Here is a 15,589-nt window from a genome sequence, read left to right on the forward strand (position 1 = left end):
AAGCTTCTACTGTTATGGGCCAGAGAGCAGCACCTACACCACCGTTGCTTTGCTGTTGATCATTGCTTCATTTATAGCATATGATAGCTTTCACTTATAGCCTGACCAGGTAGGTGTTCACTCCTTTTGGCTTCCAGTGTCCTGCTGTCCGGCCCTATCAGGAAATTGGTGTTAGTGTTGTTACATGCTGACGATCTGGCTGTTACAGAAATGTGAGCTCAGTGGAGGTACTATCCTGGTTTTCCCTGTGCTCCACTTTCTGTTCGCTTCCTTGCTCGGGCACCTGGGCCACAGTGATTCCCTAACATGAGGGGAAGGATGAACCTTTGCTATCAATCATTCAGGAGTGTCCCAAAGAAAACTTCCTGAGCCCTAAATTCCTCAGCTTCCACTTTTTGATTCAACCACACCTTTTCCTGTGAGAAGCCCCCACTTCAGTGGGGTGGTGGTACACAGACGGGGCCCTGGATCAGGTCTCTCCCCTGCCAGTGACCCAGCACCTGGTATTGCTCTCAGACACCGCTCCCCAACTCCCTTTTCATGAAAGCCTGGCCCTGGATAGGGAACACTTAGTCTAACAGATGCATCTCTCTTTCAGTTCTTTTCCCTTTTTTAAAAGGGAAAAGAGCCCAATCTTTGACTTAATCTAGAAACTAGACAGTATTGACCTGAACTACAATGGTGGTAATGTAAAGATAAGTAGACAGCTCACAGAAACATTTAGAAGAAAAGTTCAACGGGACTTGAGATTGAGTGGGGGCAGAAGTGTGGAAGCCAGCTTTTGATTTAGCCAACTCTGTTGGATTTGGGTATTTCTAATTGAGATGAGGGGAGAAAAAAACAAAACAAGAAATAGACTTAAAGAACTTGTTGACTCTAACTTAAATTTGGAAAGGCTTCAGAAGTTACCATATGGGTCAGATCTCAGGAGGAGACTTTGCTTCATTTAAGGCATGGACCGAGTTGGTCCTTGAAGCCACTCAAGAAAGTTTTATAAGTCACATAAAAAGACAGTACTTTGCATGCACTCCTAAATAACACCAAAATTTAACAAACGGCCAGAAGATATACAAAATGGTCCTAAGAGGAAAAGTTAGAAAGGTAATAGGAATGCTAAGGAACCCAAAGGAAAAGAACATTTCTAAGAAAGTGGTACAAAAGGTCCAATACCGCTGAAATTGTCCACTGAATTCAACTAGCTTGTCATTGATTACCTTTCAGGAACAGTTAGAGTGGAGTGATTTTTTAAAAAGGCACAGCCTTCATCTCCTAATTCTAAGACTCATGGGCTCTAGAAGATGAGACAGCCTGTATTTGAGAGACTTACAGGAGGGGTGTTCTCACAGTAGGATCAGCCTTCTGTTGGGGCAGCAGAAGAAACATTCAATGAAGAAATAGGACTTTTCTGCCTGCTAGGCTTCCAGAGTCCCTTTCAGCCATCAGCCTGTACATGTTCTGGCAGCTGAGGATTCTTGAGCTAATTTGCTCATGTGCTGGAGACCCTGGTAGGCCCGGAGGTAGCAATGACTCGCACCAGTGTCCCGACTGCAATGGTGGCAGCCTCCCCATCCTTGGCCACCCTGAGTCCCAACTGGGGCCTGTCATTTGACTCCTGCAGTGGGCAGAGACACTGGAGAATGCCAGCATGCCCAAAGGCACAAGAAGGCACCATCATGGAGGTGAGCTGTGCTTCTCAGAGACATGCACATCCCGGGACCAGGCTCAACTGCTACATCCCAAGTGAAGCAAGTGCTGCCTCATGCCAAACACCAGAGAGCAAGGCCCTGCCAGCCAGACAGCTGGTGCTTCTTCCATCGCCATGAGGATATTTCTGAGCTAGGCTGTCAGTTTAACAAGGAGGAAGAGAGATTCATGAAGCAGCTGCCTCAGCCAAGCCCAGCCTCAAACAGATGATCCCTCACTTACCCACTGACACATGAGAAATGAATTCATGGTGTTATATGGGGCCAGTCTGAGATGTGCAAGTCCCTTTCCACAAATGGAAATACTATATGAGTTACTATAAAGACACTACAGGAGCTCAGTTATGACTTATTGTATCAATTCACTCACTTGATATATTTCTCACACATGGAGAGTGCAGGGGAGTGAAAGTTCAATATTGGTCTGTAATTCTAATTTGCACTATACTTAAATACCCACCTAGCATGGCGCTGTCCTAGCTTGAATCTAAATGGATGTAGACCTTTCTTTCATGGATGTGTCCAGAGAACTTGTCAGGCAGAAAAAGAGAACTCTATTCACAGCAGTACTGAGCAGGCTTCTGCAGAAAACAAATTCCATAAAAGGAAGAAGCCACGTAGTGAGTTTATATCAATAGAGAAAAATTATAAAAACCACAATCCTTAGTCATTGAAAGTGAGGGAGAATCGTAAGCACCTGGAGGTTCCATTACTTGAATGTGTTCCGTGTCCCCTGCACTGTGACTCATGCTTTATACCTATGAAATGAGGAGTTTTAAGTTATTCCAAATACTGGTGAGCAAATAACAGTGTTTCCCTCACATCCATTTTAAAACATGGTACAAAAATTACAACTTATTTTATAGCTTTTGTGTCAGGAAGTCCTCGGGCTTTAGTGATGTTGCCTGGCAGAGCTCAGCCCTGGCTGCTGGCTGGGGTGAGCAGGATAGCTGGGTCCCACTCTCTCCAAACGGCTTCATCCACACATGGCAGCTGGGCCCCGAAAGGGAGCACTCCAAGAGGTGAAGGCAGAAATTGCAGATCTCTTTAAGCCCGCCTCAGCCACTCCACAACACCACTTCTGCAGCATTCTGCTGCTGAAAACAAGTCACAGAGCCAACTTGGAATCAAGGAGGAGGGAACAGAAAAACCTCTCAATGGGAAGTGTGACAAAGAGTTTGTGTCCATCTTCACTTGACTACAATGGCAGACACCTCCAGAGAGTCCTGGAAATACATGAGAGAACTTACATGAGAAAATGGAAGCAAAAGTCAGTGGAACTGGATTATTAGTACTGTTGTAAACTTACCTGTAGCTACTAAAGCCTGGGAGAATTGACATAATAGCAAAGCTACTACTAACACACATTTAGAGTCACTTGCTTTATTCAAAATGTTCAAATAAGTATGCATAACATCCCCAGAGCCCATCACATATATCTGTGCTCATCCTCGGCACCATACTCTCAGCCCAAAACCTGTCAGCAAAGCACCTTACATTTGTTTTTCTTTTCTGACTTTGCAGTTACCTAGGGTCTCCATCCATCCTTTCATGCAATACCTGAAGAGAGTGCATTAACTCCAGGCTTCCTGATCAAGTGAGGAAACTACCTTGTGTGTGAAATGTGTCCTGGTCCCTCTAGCCTTTCACTGCTAGTATTTAGAGCTCTCTCTAGGTACGCCACCTTGGGTCACCTAGAGAAAACAAGTGCTCATTCACCTCCTGCTTCCTGCCTTTCCTCCCTTCTCCACCAGTCAAAATTGTGGTTGCATGCAAGAGAAAAAAACAAACAAAAATAAACAAACAAAAAAAAACTCTTGCTGACTCAAATACAGGGCACAAAAAAAATGCCTCATTTTTATGAGCTGACCATCTATACCAAATCTTTTATTACAACATCATAAGCATATAGTTCTGTAACATAACAATATCAGACTCAAGCACACTATGTGACATTTTAGCTGAAATATTCAAATTGCTCTCCATCTCGTGTGAGACATTCACATACCCTACCAACCACACTCAAGCAGGCATTACCTCTGCTGGACCCCATATATTTAAAAATTATTTAAAGCATATGTTGCAGCCCAAAACATCTAGAAAAATGTCCCAAACTTTAGAAAGGTGGGGAAAAAACATGTGTGAGAAAAGACAGAATGAAAATGTGAAACAGCAGCCAGGACCTTAGCTGAAGTCATGCCAAAAAGTAAGTCCCGCATAAACAGAGTGCCAAACTTGGACACTTGATGCCATTCCTGGACGACTGCCACATCTGCTCCTGGAAACTCGATTTTGCTGTTGTTGCTGCTACAGCTCATTACTACCAAAATGGAGTCTCTATTGCCTTTGTTTGCTTGAGTCATTAATTACCCATGCAGTCTCATGGTGACTGCATCCAACAGCCCAAGCCTACGTCACACGTTACCATTCTAGCTGGAGGAAAGGCGAGGGCACTAAGTATCTGCTCTCCAGATTCTGTACAGGAAAGATATGATCTCTGCCCTCCTCCATGAGTGATGAGGCAGGCAATTCCCAAATATGGGAGAAGGAGGTTGAGGTGATTTTCAGGGACAAGAAAACCAAATAATTGATAAAATTCATCTTTTTAACTATGCAATATTCACATACAACCTTTCTCAAATTTTAAAGGTTTAAATAACCTGTTACATAATTAATGCAATAAGTATTACCTATATGCTGAAAACACCTATGCCTTCATATTAAGGAGGGATGATGCAAATTTTAATTTTAATCAACATTCTGCTACAAGCCATGCATCTCTTACAACTATAGGTTTGCCATGATCCCATTTCAATGCTCTGCTATATGACTACTAAACTATAAATTTAACCACCAACAAACTACCTCATAAAGAAAAGTGAAAGAAAAGCCCTGGCTGGCATAGCTCAGTGGACTGAGTGCGGGCTGTGAACCAAAGTGTCGCAGGTTCGATTCCCAGTCAGGGTACATACCTGGGTTGCAGGCCATGACCCCCAGCAACCACACATTGATGTTTCTCTCTCTCTCTTTATCTCCCTCCATTCCCTCTCTAAAAATAAATTAGTAAATTAAAAAAAAGAAAAGTGAAAGAAAGAAAAAAGAAATAAGAAGAGATAAACATGTACATATGCATACATACATACACACACACATACATACTGAAAAAAAGAAGAAAAAGTACGAAGGAACTACAATCTTGTGCCTAGTTTTTCATAAAGCTGTTTTTGTTCTTGTGGCTCCCTTCCTCTTTCTTCCTTCTCATGATTATTTTTCCCAATAGCTAGCTGTTTAGATTTTTCCCAGTGGAGTGACCAACTTCTAATTTATAACAGGTTCTGCCAAAATAAAATTAAACCACTTTACAATGTGGTACATTGTGGCAGCCAAGATATCAGGTGGGTTCTATTCATATACTTCCAATCCTTAATGTATATCACCTATATTATTACCCTTGGCTGTCGAGATCAATCATTGGAGCCAGCATCAGAGTCCTTGTTTTTGATTGATAATTTAACAGCTTGGAGAGTCCAAAATGGCTAGTAAAGTCCTATCATCTGATTCAACACAGAATTCACTGTGTGCCTTGATGGAAACATTTCTCCCTTGAGACAAACCCCTCAACACAGTAGAGCATAGTGTTTTAGGCACACAATCAGTTGTCATCAAGAATATGTCATTCTCAATTGTATCAATTAGTGAGTGATAAACACCCTATATTAATTGCTGAGTAAGAGTATCTAATGCATCCTAGAGGGCAATATCCTAAGCATGAAACTGTGACCTCATAGTAGCCATGGTAATTGTTTAACCATTGTACTATTGCAAGAGGCCAACAGCTACTAGATCATGGAGTATAAGCTAAAATCAATGAATCTGAGTGAATTTCTTGGTCAGGAACAAGATTGTGTGCAAACTTTAGGTTGGTATAAAAGGAAATCAGTAAGTATACAGATTGTCAAATGAGTGAAGAGCAGGACAAGCAAATCCCAGTGTAGAATAACAATCTATTCTATACAGTAGAAGTGTCTACTAAAATCAACCTTCAACCTGAAGTTTGTAAAATGAACACAATATACTAATATTTAAGTGACTGAAGTACACACAATGTACTAATCAGGTGGTAATTACAGAATAGGCTGCACTAACAAACTCATAAAATATTCATGTATTAAAAGTTCCCTAGTACTTGGTATGAATAGTATCAGGCCATAGCAGGCCCTCCAGGCACATACTGTGCAATGTGTCTGTTTTGCCACAATGCCATCTTTTCCTCAACTTATGTCTTACACCTCAGAAAGAGTTGTTAGGGGAGCTAGGTCTAGCATGATTGGAAGTGCACTGTTGCAACGTGATGACTGACTTCAGGGTTTGCTTTGAAGGGAAATGGAAAAGAGGGAATCTCCCCATTGGCCCATGTGGTCTGGACAGAGAAATGGCCTGAACTGAGCAGCTACATTGCTTTCTGGGCCATGGCTAATAGTTTGCTGGTGAAATTAAGGAAATTAAAGGTAAAATTATAAAAGAAATATAATGTATAATGAATATGTGTCTGGATATAAAACTGTTTGATTCCCCTATGAAAGCTCATCAGAAGGCCTATCATGGAGAAACTATTGATAAGCATCTGGAAAATATTGTAACCAAACGTAGGTCTGGCTGCCCGCTGCTTCAAAAGCCAGTACTCAAGTGGCAGGTGCTGATATAGGAAAATGGTTTTACTCAGGTGTCAGGAACCTAGAAGATGGGAATTCTCCTCTCAAAGCCCATGTTAGCATCTCAGGTGTCCTGGCCAGTTCATATAGGGGAATGAAGGGGTTTTTGGTGATACGTAGTTTCTCAGATCTGCCTTGGTTGCTTGGATGCTGTCCCCTACGTCCTTCATCATGTAGTTTCATTGCTCCATCCACAGCTTCTCCGCTGATATCTGGGAACAGGACGTGCAGGCGGTGTTTCTGCTGGTTCTGATAGGAGTCGCTGATGCTTGCCCAGTTTCTCTGGGTCAGGGCCATTCCCTGGTGGAGCAGGAGCTGCAACAGCTGACATCTACAAACTATTAGCCATGGTCCAGAAAGCAATGTAGCTGCTCAGCTCAGGCCATTTCTCTGTCCAGACCACATGGGCCAATGGGGAGATTCCCTCTTTTCCATTTCCCTTCAAAGCAAACCCTGAAGTCAGTCATCACGCTGCAACAGTGCACTTCCAATCATGCTAGACCCAGCTTCCCTAACAACTCTTCCTGAGGTGTAAGACACAAGTTGAGGGAAAGATGGCATTGTGGCAAAACAGACACATTGCACAGTATGTGCCTGGAGGGCCTGCTATGTCCTAGTACTGTTCATACCAAGTTCACAAGTCCTTTATTTTTTTGAGATTTTCCTTTCCTCTTTGACAGGCCTGTGTCTTTTCAAGGTGAAAACAGAATTCATCTGATAGTCTCTGCTTTTGGGGTAGAGTAAAAAAGTTTAGCCAGACCTAGAGTTGCATACCAGGAGCTAGCTGCTCTATTGCCTTTCTCCCACTAAGAGACCACATCTGGAAACTGCAGCTGCTATAGGAGCAACCGTCCAATTTAGCTTCCAGCAATGCACTAGCATACTCAAAGCTCATAGCCAACCTCTGTAAGTAATAGGAAAGCTGGCAGATTAAAAGGAAATGTGAAAAACCCATTACCCTGTTTCTTTCAAGACTGAAAATGGCACTGATATTTGTATTTCCCTTCCGTGTACTATTTATTAAGGAGAGGGAACTACGGAGGTTTCCACTTAGTCCTTTTTATCATAATAGCTCTTACTCTCTAGGGCAGGAAATAAAAGAGTAGATTCTGCCAATATATATGAAACACATAGAAACAGATAACAGTGTAGTGATAGCCAGAAGGAAAGGGGATGGGAAGAAGGTGGGGTGGGCAAAGGGGGAATGGAAAGGGGAACAGAAGGAGACTTTGCATGGGGGGATGGGTGAAGAATGCAGTGTGCAGACAATGTTTTATTGAGTTGTACACTTAAAACCTGTATGGTTTTGTGAACCGATATCACTCCAATAAATTCGATTTAGAAAAAAAAAGATGAACTAAGTCAGACTTCCATTTGCCATTCTTGGAAATTTTCCATTTATACAAATCAAATGAGAGCTATGTAGACTTCACATCCACTTTAGTCCTAAAACACATGGTTAATCTGGCAATACCAAAAATCCCAATTGGACCAATATTGTGATCATTGGGCAGGACCTGCAAGCTATTACAGTCACAGAGCCCTCCTTTGATCCTGGTAATTAGGTATTGCTAGTTGGCAAATGCTACCCAGTTTAGAGAGAGCAGCTTCAAGAGTGACTTTCAAGAATGCCAGTCACCCAAAGCCTTGGTAAAGAAGTATATTCTGGAACTCCTTAGTGGACATAATTTGGGGATGGGTGAACAGGTTATGCATAATCAATCCACTTCAACATCCTCACCAGTCATTGAATTTCTCTTTCTGTATTAATTTTCAGATTAGAATCACCTAAAGATCTTTTTTTTGTAAGTATCAATACCTGGACCCTACCCCTGGATGATCAATGTGATTGGTCTGGGTTGGCATGAGGTACTGTTATTTTCCAAACATTCTAGAGGATTGTAATGTAGAGCCAGAATAGAGAACCACAGCTACCATTTCCCTGTGGGTCTGTGACCTGCAAAAACTCTGGATAATTAAGTTCCATAGTAATCAGTATCCTTAATTCAAGAAACAGACTCCAACTCTGATTTAAGGAAAGATATAGAGTGAAATGATGTTGAGTATGTCACAGAATTGCCAAGAACACTGAAGAACCTGGCTTGGAAAAAAGCACAAATAATGAGGGCAGGCATCAGTTAGAATTAGAGTAAAATCCTGCAACAGAACAAGTCTGGTGAGCACACCACAGCTTGCCCTGCTCCAGCTGGCCGTGAGTGCTAGGGGCTGCTCCACACTGCTTCACACTGCCACGCAGCTGTGACCACTGGTCTCCCCCATGGATTTTCCAAGGCCCTGATTCTTTATATCACTAAATCATGATCCCTCATATGAAGAGGCTGTAACTAGTTAAACTTAGGTCATGGATTGACCCCTAGTTGCCAAGAGAGCTGAGAGAGGGAATATCTACCCTTTCCAACTCCTTATTGGGAGGGAGGTACTCTCTGAGTCTCACCAGAACTCAAGGTAAAATCTCCAAAAAAACAAAAGGAGGGTTCAGCACCAGGCAGTCACAAACTAACAGATACTTCCCATATCATGTCACGGCATCATACTGAAACACATCAGTTACAATATAAAGCACCATAGAGAAAGAAAAACTCCATGAGTAAGAAATCTTAAAACGGATGACTTTACACATTTAATGTTAACCAGCATGGTTAGAAATCTTTCTAAAATGTATTACACATTGTCTTACAACTTCAGAAGACACAAAACAAAACTTAAACTTGTGTTACTTGAGTCATTAGGAACAGTAATTGGTGACTCAGGGTATGAAACAATAGTTACTGAGAGATGTTTATAGCTTTCTATTATCCCGTCAGAATGTCCCAGAATGCTAGGGTTCTAAAGCCCCGTGCTCTACACATTTTGTCCCCTTGCCTTCCAGGTTCTTCAGTTGCGTCTCTTTTTAGCCATTTAGCTCTCTTCTAATTTTTTCTTCCTAATTTGCTGTAGGCTGGAAAAACAAGCAACCATGAGAATTGGCTTACACTAAGTTCAAGGGCCCATGGGGTCTGAGCCTTGGGTATTTTCTGTGATTGAAATACAAAACTCACTTGACTGCTGTTTTGAATGCTCAGGGGGCAGCTGTGCTTACTTCAGGGTTTCCCAGGTATCCTAGTGATGTGGGAAAATATGACCTGCAGATGCAGGAAGAAGAAGAAAGGAGAGTTTTCATTCATAAGGGTCTATGAGAGATACTGGAAAGGCATCGTCTCATTGGACCTTCACAATAATTCATTGGGGGTGGGTTTTACAGAAGGGGAAAGCCAAGTTTCTGAGGTATTGTGATAGATTAAGAGATGATGTCTCATTTCCTTCTTGTTCAATTTTTGCTGGACTTTGTGTATCCCTGGGTGAAAAGAACATGACAGACCAGATGTTTTGGAACTTCTAAGGCTAAGCCACATGAAGCCTTGAGGCTTTTGCATGGGTCCCCTGCGATGCTCACTCTGGGAAAAGTCAGCTTCCCTATAAGGACTTCAGCTCTCCTGAGATTGACATGCTGGAGCTGTCAGCCATGGGCATTAGCATGGTGTTCCACAGCCTTGCCAGAGCCCAGCCTTTCAGCCATCTCCGATATGGTGCCAGACATACGTGACAAGTCACATTGTGCACCCCCATAGTCACCCATCCGCCACCTGCACACCACCAAGGGACAGCCAACACCACATGGAGCTGAAGAAGCACCAGCTCTGCCCACTCGAATTCCTGAGCCACAAAATCACAAGATATAATAAAATGGCTGTTGTTTTAAGCCACTTGGTTCCTGTGTAGTGTTTTGCACAACAACAGATAACCAAAAAAGACATTAAGTAAACTGGTTGGTTCCTTGAGACAACTTGTGCTCAAATAAGGAGTCCAATTCAGATTGTTTTAACATCAAGGCCTATAATTTCATAGCGCCTCCAGTGAGAGTCTAGGATATTTATATTTTAAAACCATTTTTACATTAACAAAATGTCATGTTTAGTACATGATTTTTGTATAAAAGATTATAGCTTAAAAATATTTCACTTTCTCATAATTTACTTAATTCTTACAACCATTTGTTAAAATAAATACTATTATTTCTATTTTATAAAAGAAGAGGCTACAAATAAAACTGTATCTCCAATCTAGGTTCTCTGACTCCAAAATGTACACTCTCACATTAAATTAAAATACTGTTTTATCTATTCTATGCTTAGTCCTTTATAATATAATTTTTACAGACGAAATAATCTATCTTAAGTTTTGATCTCAGTGGAAGGCACTGTGTTATTGCTATCTTCATGCCAAAATAAAACTTTAGGATGAGAAAGCAGAAAGTCATGCCAAAGAAATTAATATTGTTACTTTCAGTTCCAATTCATATTTTAAGTTTTATAGTATCCCATTTACCAAAGTTGCTCCTGCCTGCACTACATAGTTCCATCTTGCTACTCAGCAGAGAAATCCAGAAAGCATTTCTATCAGCAAAATGTTCATTAGCCTCCTCAAATGTTAAAGTGATGTAGCTGATGGCAGTGGGCATTGATATTAACATTAAGTTCTATCCTTTAAATTAAAACATTATGTTTCTCTTCCTGGTAATTCTTTTAGACCCTGGCTCTTCTCTCATGTTCATTTTTATGGCTGGTCCTACTTGTCTAAAAACTATGAAATCAATAAATGAGCTAGACAATTCTAAAGAGCAATAGGTATTTCTTTAGAGTTTCACAATCTACCTCTCACTGTTTTCAGTGAGGTTTTTTTTTTCAGTGACTTTTTTTAAAAGTTAAAGTTATCATTAATTGCTTTAACACTTTTTCAAAACTGAGCAAAAGAATATATTTTAAATAAACCAGAATAAAAATAGGCTTTCATTTATACTTTTTTTCATACAGATGATGGAATAGATGTTGCCTATTTCCTCCTCAAATCCTACCTCATGATACTGATGTAATGGACAAGTATATTTAGTCTCCTTGTACAGTTACAATCCAGCCAAAATTTACAAATGCACAGTGTGCAGTCCTCAGTAGTAACTGACTGTGCAGACAGGTATAGAAAATATTTAAGTAAAGGAACATAAGGCAGAATTCTTAAATGGTAAAAGGTAGTGTTGGGCCTTACTTGTGTGAGTGACAAGGATGAAAACCCAGAAATTGTACAGAAAAATCTCCCTAGAAGTGAAATTCTACCCAAAGGGAGTAAACGAGGGAAATGAGGGCAGATATAAAATACATGTTGGAAAGCAGCTGTCTCCGCGATATTGAGCTTATACTCAAACATCTTTTTAACCTGGCAAGATCCGCTAAATTATATAACATTTGTCAGTATCAATTCTTAGACCTGAGTAATCAACAGTTAGTCATCTTTAATTGTAAATTTTCTCTTTTAATTTTCCTGTTTTTATCTTTATTAAGTTTTGGACCACCTTGCCTGCCTCAGTTCAATATATACTTTTCAAAACCAATTTGGACCATAACCAAGCAAATATAGATTTCATAATGGAAACCAAATGTGGATTTCTTTCATTTTTCAAAGTGCTACACAGTAATTTCATTAATGCTCCTTACCACAGACGAGAACCTCTCTTATATACTCACAAGTACAGGTATCAGCCTAAAAAAATTGTGGTAAACGGGAATAGATGTGTTGAAAATGTAGCTACTGGCTTCACAGATGTTTCTGTTTTTCAGTATTGACATATTTTCAATTGTTATTATGTTTTTAAATGCAGGTCAGACTTTTTTTTCACAATAAAATATTCAAATATCTACCTTCCAGCTCCTTGGATATTAAAAAAATCACTACATATTTATTACTTTAAAAGTCCTAAGATGACTAAAGGATAGGAATAGAAAAATAGAAAAATAAATGGAAGATTAACACATCATAGAGGTTCTAATTAAGAAAAACAAGCACTCTTAAAACTAGAATAAAGACTGTATTGTTTTAAACCCACACTATATACATAACTCCACCTCTGGTCCAGTGCCTGAATTTACTACTGAATAAACCTAGATCTTAAACACAAACTTGCTTAAAGTTAGTAAAAAACCTTAAAAACACTATCTCTGTATAAAATGGAATTCCCAAGACAGACAGAGTTTCTCAAATGCAGTGTCTAGGTACTGCCACAGATAATTTATGTGTACACATACTCAGCAAGCTTTGGCAAAATCTTAATAAAGTCCTGGCTGACTCTTTTCAGTTTGTTTCATTTTACTTTTTTATGCTTATCAAAGCAATACATGCACAAGCTTAAAATATTATGTGATTTATATCCTCTCCTATCCAACCAGCTCCATTCCTCCAGGGAATCAACACATTCAAACTGTTTCTATTGTCAGTTTTCCAGGTATCCTTGTACTTTTAAATAATATACTAAATAATATTTATTTATCAACATTAAGCATTGTGTATTCAATTCCTACTATACAATAAGATGTTTTAGCTCTTTTATAAGCCAGACACCCACCATCTGCTCCCTTCCATGCCCTATGTGAATCTCCTGGTACAGTTATATTTCTGCTTTCAGTTTCTCTATTATATTTATGTTCCTCTCTTATGTACTCTACCAGCCACACATAAGCTATTGTCACTCTGTTCTTATGATGATATTAACACTTCTGTCCATTCCCTCACTTCTGTTTGCCTTCCACCTTCAACTCTTTTTAAGTCTGCCTTTCCTTTCTAAAGTTTTAAGGTTGATAATTAATGTGTCCTTCCACATTTCATCTATAGTTTATTCAATATCTTACACATGAAAAAACAGCCTTTACATTATTCAGACTACATAAATATTTTTCACTTAAATTTACATAGGATTTTATTATTAGAGCCCTTTCCTATACAACTAAATTTTTTTAACTCTTCCTAGAATTTCTAATTGTGGTTACTGTTTCTTTTATACTCTTCCTTTCTCGTATCCTTAGTTTATCCATGTTCTACCAAATACCAGGACTAGGCAAAACATATTTTTATTTGGCTATCTTCTGGAGCCCCCGTTCTCCTGTTCTAATCAGGTAAAACTTATTCTAATCTTGCTTCACTGACACCATCTGGGGATTTCATGCCATTGCTCTTCAGAGTTGGATCTGAATTAAAGTTCTGGGTTTTATGTGTCCTTTCACAGTTTACTCCCTCACTTTATTTGAGCACATCCCCAAATAACTATCAAAGAAATGTTGTGGATAAGTAAGTTTTCTGAATTGTATGAAATACGTGTACATTTGCTTAATAGTTTGATGAGAAAAGATGTTTTTGGTTGAAAACTTTCTCTAGGTCTGATCCATAGTAGTAGCTATGTGACCACAGGCAAGTTGCCTGACATTTTTGAGCTAATGGTTCTTCAGTTATGGGAAATATTATCTGTCTAGGCTCTTTGAGAATAAAATGCCACAATATTCACAAGGTTCCTGACACACAGAAAGGACATAATAAATGCAGCAAAGTAGCATGGAGCAAGTAATGTATGGTGAAGGAGAGTGAAAAAGCACAATGATTTTTTTTGTATGAATAAGATACTTTCATCTCTGAGAAACTCATTATCAGATAAGAATACCCCTAGTGCAATTCTGTCCTGCATGTCTGTTCTGCAAAACAGACGTTGTTTATTTCTGTCTGCCCTCTTTCCCACCTAAGTGTGTGCTACCACCCCATAGAAAATTCGATGGACATGTATATGAGCCTTCTGAGGCCCCAGAGCTATCTTTTCAGATGTGAACTCAAAGCTGATAAAGATTATCACTTTAAGGTGGATAATGATGAAAATGAGCACCAATTATGTTTACAAACAGTCAGTTTAGGAGCTGGTAAAGAGGATGAATTGTACATTGTTGAAGCAGAGGCAATGAATCATGAAGGCAGTCCAATTGAAGTAACACTGGCAACTTTGAAAATGTCTGTACAGCCAATGGCTGTCATTGGTGCCTTTGAAATAATTCCACCTGTGGTCTTATGGTTGAAGTGTGGTTCAGAGCCTGTACATATCACTGGACAGTGCTTAGTAGCTGCAGAGGAACATGCAGTTAGGAGATGAAGAGGAGGAGGATGTGAAACTCCTAAGTATGTCTGGGAAGAGTTCTGCCCCTGGAAGTGGTAGCAAGTTCCACAGAAAAAAGTAAAATGTGCTGCTGATGAAGATGATGATGAGAATAATGATGATAATAAAGATGATGATGATGATGATGATGATGATGATGATGATTTTGAGGATGAAGGAGCTAAAGAAAAACTCCAGTAAAGAAATCTACATGAGATACTCCAGCCAAAAATGCACAAACATCATACCAGAATTGAAAAGACTCCAAACCATCAACACCAAGATAAAAAAGTCAACAATCCTTCAAAAAACAGGAAAAAAAAAACTCCTCATACAACAAAAGGACCTTGTTCTATAGAAGACCTTAAAGCCGAAATGCAAGCAAGTATAGAAAAAAGGTGGTTCACTTCCCAAAGTAGAAGTCAAATTCAACAATTTTGTGAAGAATTGCTTCCAGATGACTGAGCAGGAAGCTGTTCAAGATCTCTGGCACTGGAGGAAGTCTCTTTAAGAAAATGGTTTAAACAGTGTGTTAAAATTTTCTGTCTTATTTCCCTTCTGTAACAGTTGATATCTGGCTGTCCTTTTTATAATGCAGAGTGAGAACTTTCCCTACAGTGTCTGATAGATGTTGCCCAGGATCCATTGCCAATAATGTGTTGTCCAAAATGCCTGTTTAGTTCTTAAAGATGGAACTCTACCCTTTGCTTGGTTTTAAGTATGTATAGAGTGTTATAATAGGACATAGTAGTGGTGGGGGTCAGACGAATGGAAATGGTAGGGAGACAAAAATATACATGTGAAATAAACTCAGTATTTTAATAAAGTAATGAAAAAATATTGACTAATAAAAATATAAGCAGAAATATAATAAATTCTAGCTAACAACAGAAAGGTTATTAATAATTCAAAAGTCTTCAAACTATTTCAATCATAATAAGACTATTGAGTACTTATTATTTAATAGATTTAATATTCTAGAAGCTATGTATATATAAATTCATTTAGTACTCACAACCACTCTGTAAGGTACATATTATTTCCATGATACAACTGAGGAATCCTAGGCACAGAAAGCCTAAACCACTTATCCAGAGAGAGAGAGACAGCAGGAAAATGGCAAGGGCAGGATTAGAAACCCAATAGTCTGACTCCAG

At 39.5% G+C, this 15,589-nt stretch overlaps 1 pseudogene; it reads left to right on the top strand.

Moving 5' to 3' along the window:
- Window positions 1–1,523: 1,523 nt before the first annotated feature.
- On the top strand, window positions 1,524–15,262 carry LOC114490746 (annotated as a pseudogene).
- The last annotated feature ends 327 nt before the right edge of the window (window positions 15,263–15,589 follow it).

The sequence above is a fragment of the Phyllostomus discolor genome, chromosome 2 (genome assembly GCF_004126475.2).
Source record: "Phyllostomus discolor isolate MPI-MPIP mPhyDis1 chromosome 2, mPhyDis1.pri.v3, whole genome shotgun sequence".
NCBI lineage: Eukaryota > Metazoa > Chordata > Mammalia > Chiroptera > Phyllostomidae > Phyllostomus > Phyllostomus discolor.